The following is a 6,626-nucleotide window of genomic DNA, read 5'->3' on the forward strand; positions in this document are numbered from 1 at the left end:
AATCATTCTGTGTTATACTTTGAGCAAATCCAAATCATTAAAAAATATTCCTTTGACTCGTAGAAACGCATGCTCTTACCCCAAAATTTCGTATCCAAGCGCCCCTCCCATCTCCAGCCTTTGTGCCTTTAAATGGGACCTGGCCACGCTTATCTCCTCTTATTGCTGATAACGCCCTCTGCTGGTCCCTGTGTTATCTACCCCATCGACCACCACGTTTACTCATTGTTTATTTCTACTTTGAAAGCGTAAATTGCTTCAACTTGAGTGATAAGATAATGATAACTCAATGCAATATGTTCTGTTAAGGTCAATGACAAAGCAATAAACAAAAACCTCAATAGAAAAACAGAGAACTGGATGTTTGTGATTGGTGTCCCGTGTTTGGACAAGCTGTTCACTGATACATGTGTTGGTTTCTGACTGTACCAGGGGTCGACAAGATGTCCCCCCTCTCTTGTTATAGTTCGTCTGACATTTAGTCCAAGAAATAAAGCTTTCTTATTTAAAAACATGTATCTACAAATAACAAAATAAAAATCCAAAAGGAGCTCGGAATAATCTTTAATTTAAGAGCCGAGGCAATCAAGACATGCTAAATCATTCTAGACTTGAGTCGGACTTCTTCTTAATTTTTTCTCAAGGGTCTGGCAGACAGACTGCAGGAGTCTACTGGGCAAATGTTAACAGAACATATTCCATTGAGTGATCGTTATCACGTCCCTACTTTCCAGTTGCATGGGCCATACTTTCTAGTTGTACCAGGAGTCTACAGGATGCCTCTACCTTCTGACTACCAGGAGTCTACAAGTAGGGACTCCCGATAGAGCCAGAAAGTAGGGACTCCTGGTACAGCCAGAAAGTAGGGACTCCTGGTACAGCCAGAAAGTAGGGACTCCTGGTACAGCCAGAAAGTAGGGACTCCTGGTACAGCCAGAAAGCAGGGACTCCTGGTACAGCCAGAAAGCAGGGACTCCTGGTACAGCCAGAAAGCAGGGACCCCTGGTACAGCCAGAAAGCAGGGACTCCTGGTACAGCCAGAAAGCAGGGATTCCTGGTACAGCCAGAAAGCAGGGGCCCCTGGTACAGCCAGAAAGTAGGGACTCCTGGTACAGCCAGAAAGTAGGGACTCCTGGTACAGCCAGAAAGCAGGGACTCCTGGTACAGTTAGAAAGTAGGGACTCTTGGTACAGCCAGAAAGTAGGGACTCCCGATAGAGCCAGAAAGCAGGGACTCCTGGTACAGCCAGAAAGCAGGGACTCCTGGTACAGCCAGAAAGTAGGGACTCCTAATAGAACCAGAAAGTAGGGACTCCTGGTACAGCCAGAAAGTAGGGACTCCTGGTACAGCCAGAAAGCAGGGACTCCTGGTACAGCCAGAAAGCAGGGACTCCTGGTACAGCCAGAAAGCAGGGACCCCTGGTACAGCCAGAAAGCAGGGACTCCTGGTACAGCCAGAAAGCAGGGACTCCTGGTACAGCCAGAAAGCAGGGACTCCTGGTACAGCCAGAAAGTAGGGACCCCTGGTACAGCCAGAAAGTAGGGACTCCTGGTACAGCCAGAAAGCAGGGACTCCTGGTACAGTTAGAAAGTAGGGACTCTTGGTACAGCCAGAAAGTAGGGACTCCCGATAGAGCCAGAAAGCAGGGACTCCTGGTACAGCCAGAAAGCAGGGACTCCTGATACAGCCAGAAAGTATGGGCGTGTTGTCGACTCGATCCTAGTATGTTCAGAACGTTGGTTTAGTGGTGAATAATAGTAATTGAATAAGTTATATTTACTAATCTTAAGACTCTTAGTGCAATCTACCTGGCAGGATGGTAAATTGGCTGATTACTAACCTTACGACTAATTCAGTTAGTAGAATTCACTTGGCTTTTTTATCAGTGAACAGAACAACACAGAACACGGTGGGGTTAATGAACGAATCCAACATTCAAGTAAAGGAGGAGTGTAAGTCAAGGCACTGTATGTGTTCAGCCGTATTGACGCAGTACTATATGACGCGACGCAGGTGACGACTGTGGAATGTATATAGCCGCCCAGGTACCTGTCTCCGCGCTCACCAGCATTCACCTCCGTAATCGCCACCCCATCGGCCTCAGTTACCAAGCTGATACAACACATCAGATACATGTGTTGAGTCCTGTGTCAAATGCTGGGTCACGTGACGTGATGTCGGTACCATCTCTTAAAACCTGTACTCACCTGTGATCACGTGATCTAACCGTAATTCATATCTCCACCAGATGGTTCAGCTCAACGCCGCATATTTCAAGCCTGCTTACTGACACTATGTCAAGAGTGTGTCTTCCTGATTGAAATAAATAACATGGTCACAATGCCACATCTGACCTCTGAGGTATATCATATTATTTGTAAGTGAATGGCGAACGGGTGATTGTGCGAAACAGATTGACACACGTAAAGGTTATTGAATCAACATACTTGATGGGGACATTGCATCATTTGATTCACGTATGTCCATCTGACGGGCTGTCTATTGCCCAACATGCTGCATGGCAGGTTACTGATTCTAGCCGTCAGTTACAACGGTGGCTTTTAGGGGCATGCAATATCTGCAATAGAGATTGCAATATACTGCTAGGTATAGGTGTAATGCTATTAAACCAGCATTGCAACAGTATGTGTTCCATAACAATGCAGACTTCAGAGCCCAGGATGTAACTCTAATGAAACTGATTATTTGTTTATCCTATTTAGGAAATATTTGCTGAATGTTGTAACTGAAGATAGTTTTAATAATATTATCCACCTGAACTAGAAATAAAAGAGACCAGTGAGACCGCCTCATCTGTTTCATATATTTAGATCTATGCATAAAGAGTTACAAAACACTCTCCACAAGCATGTATGACAGGAGGGATGACTTCAGCTTTCCAATATTAAACAATATGTCGAACAATATTTCTGCAGTTCCAGCCCTTGGGGTCTACATGTCACAACGTTTGAAGTACAATCGAGCATGCTCTTTCTACCCAAATTCCAAAGAGGTTTAGGGCACAACTAGAGAGCTACAACTCTTGCTCAGAAGCTGCCTTGAACAAGACCCACTTCTGAGCAAAGTATTAAGTTACTTGTATAAACAGAATGTGCTCTGACAGTGTGGTGGTCTACAGTGGTGGCGACACACAGCTACGGCGGCGACGTCGTATGTACCAAGAAGACACAGACCGCTGACCCCTACTGACCTTGCAGATATCCAGTACAGCTGCTGTGGTAGATGCCTCACTTTGAAACAGGCTACACTTTCCGGTGACGTAACACGATCGGAGCCTATCTCCTGTAGAAGCCAGATCGTTGGCTGACCTCGGCATCTCGTCCAGGGCTGGCGACCAGACCATGCATAATCATATCAGTTTAGTGGGATCTGTGGGGGCATTGGTGGCCTCGTATCACCTCTAATCAACGAGGATCAAAGAAAACCGCTACAGGTGATCGGTTGGTGACTGTAAGTTGCTTGATCAAACGGCCAGCTGATAAGCATGTTGGCTAAGGACAGCGGGTGACTAGCTGCGATATGCGGGCGGGAAGGAAGACCAGGGGGAACGGGGTATCACACAACAGTTATATTCCATGCTATACTTGCTTTTACGGTAAATCAAGAATAAATGTTTTGTCCTGATACAACGCGTACAATCCTGCCTGTGGAAGCTGCCTCTTTCCCTTTGTCGTCCCCGACAGCATGTGGTAGCCATGACACCCTCCTTTCAGTCAGAAGTTATTGACTGGGATGGTAAGGCTAGATAGAAACTCCGTTAACGACTTCAATAATTGCTTTACCAAGTTTGTGAAACAAGTGCGACTCACAATGAATAAAGATAGTCTGTTCACTATTGTGTCCCCGTCCTAAATGCCCCCAAAACTATGTTAATTTGTCATACTTCTCTCTACCCTGAATCTCCCGATTGTTTCTGTGAAGATGTGTCTAAGTGATATTAATTTGTCATACTTCTCTCTACCCTGAATCTCCCGATTGTTTCTTTGAAGATGGGTCTCAGTGATATTAATTTGTCATACTTCTCTCTACCCTGAATCTCCCGATTGTTTTTGTGAAGATGGGTCTTAGTGATATTAATTTGCCATACTTCTCTCTTCCCTGAATCTCCCCATTGTGTCTGAGACGATGGGTCTCAGTGATATTAATTTGTCATACTTCTCTCTCTACCCTGAATCTCCCGTTTGTTTTTGTGAAGATGGGTCTCAGTGATATTAATTTGTCATACTTCTCTCTACCCTGAATCTCCCGATTGTGTCTGAGACGATGGGTCTCAGTGATATTAATTTGTCATACTTATCTCTACCCTGAATCTCCCGATTGTTTTTGTGAAGATGGGTCTCAGTGATATTAATTTGTCATACTTCTCTCTACCCTGAATCTCCCGATTGTTTCTGTGAAGATGGGTCTCAGTGATATTAATTTGTCATACTTCTCTCTACCCTGAATCTCCCGATTGTGTCTGAGACGATGGGTCTCAGTGATATTAATTTGTCATACTTCTCTCTACCCTGAATCTCCCGATTGTTTCTGTGAAGATGGGTCTCAGTGATATTATTTTGTCATACTTCTCTCTACCCTGAATCTCCCGATTGTGTCTGAGACGATGGGTCTCAGTGATACTAACTTGTCAGACTTCTCTCTACCCTGAATATCCCGATTGTGCTTGAGATGATGGGGCTAAGTGATATTAATTTCTGTTACTTCTCTCTACCCTGAATCTGCGGGTAACAAATTGGTATTAAACGTTCTTAAGTGCATAATACAGAAAAGTCACTAAATATGGATGCTGCCAGGAGAAAATGCTAACAAGAAGTGGCGATGCCATTTGCATGGATTGGATGATGCTTCCCAGAGCAATCATTATCCAGGAGTTAGAAACCACATATGTCTTTAAATGTCTGTAAACATGTGAATATCTTAGCCTTGCTGTAAGGTGTGAGATACACAAGTTCTCGTTGTACAGGCCTCAGATTAGATGGTAAATGTATAATATATACATATATATATATATATATATATATATATATATATATATATATATATATATATATATATATGCCCTAATTGCCATTTACTCGTCGAACTAGCATCACTATATACCTTCACTCTATATGTCCTCCTTCACTCTATATGTACTCCTTCACTCTATATGTACTCCTTCACTCTACATGTACTCCTTCACTCTATATGTACTCATTCACTCTATATGTACTCATTCACTCTATATGTACTCATTCACTCTATATATACTCATTCACTCTATATGTACTCCTTCACTTTATATGTACTCCTTCACTCTATATGTACTCCTTCACTCTACATGTATTCAATAACACTATATGTACTCCTTCAGTCTACATGTACTCCTTCACTCTATATGTACTCATTCACTCTATATGTACTCCTTCACTTTATATGTACTCCTTCACTCTACATGTACTCCTTCACTCTATATGTACTCCTTCAATCTTTATGTACTCCTTCACTCTATATATACTCATTCACTCTATATGTACTCCTTCACTTTATATGTACTCCTTCACTCTATATGTACTCCTTCACTCTATATGTACTCCTTCACTCTATATGTACTCATTCACTCTATATGTACTAATTCACAATATATGTACTCCTTCACTCTACATGTACTCCTTCACTCTATATGTACTCCTTCAATCTTTATGTACTCCTTCACTCTATATATACTCATTCACTCTATATGTACTCCTTCACTTTATATGTACTCCTTCACTCTATATGTACTCCTTCACTCTATATGTACTCCTTCACTCTATATGTACTCCTTCAATCTTTATGTACTCATTCACTCTATATATACTCCTTCACTCTATATGTACTCCTTCACTTTATATGTACTCTTTCACTCTACATGTACTCCTTCACTCTACATGTATTCAATAACACTATATGTACTCCTTCACTCTATATGTACTCATTCACTCTACATGTACTCCTTCACTCTATATGTACTCCTTCAATCTTTATGTACTCCTTCACTCTATATATACTCCTTCACTCTATATGTACTCCTTCACTCTACATGTACTCATTCACTCTATATGTACTCCTCACTCTATATGTACTCCTTCACTCTATATGTACTCCTTCACTCTATATGTACTCCTTCACTATATATATACTCCTTCACTCTATATGTACTCATTCACTCTATATGTCCTCCTTCACTATATATGTACTCCTTCACTCTACATGTACTCCTTCACTCTATATGTACTCTTTCACTCTATAAGTACTCCTTCACTCTATATGTACTCCTTCACTCTATATGTACTCCTTCACTCTATATATACTCCTTCACTCTATATGTACTCCTTCACTCTATATGTACTCCTTCACTCTATATGTACTCCTTCAACTCCTTCACTCTATATGTACTCTTTCACTCTACATGTACTCCTTCACTCTACATGTACTCCTTCACTCCTTCACTCTATATGTACTCCTTCACTCTATATGTACTCCTTCACTCTATATGTACTCCTTCACTCCTTCACTCTACATGTACTCCTTCACTCTATATGTACTCCTTCACTCCTTCACTCTATATGTACTCCTTCACTCTA

The sequence above is a fragment of the Haliotis cracherodii genome, unplaced genomic scaffold (genome assembly GCF_022045235.1).
Source record: "Haliotis cracherodii isolate W230 unplaced genomic scaffold, xgHalCrac1.p SCAF_11, whole genome shotgun sequence".
NCBI lineage: Eukaryota > Metazoa > Mollusca > Gastropoda > Lepetellida > Haliotidae > Haliotis > Haliotis cracherodii.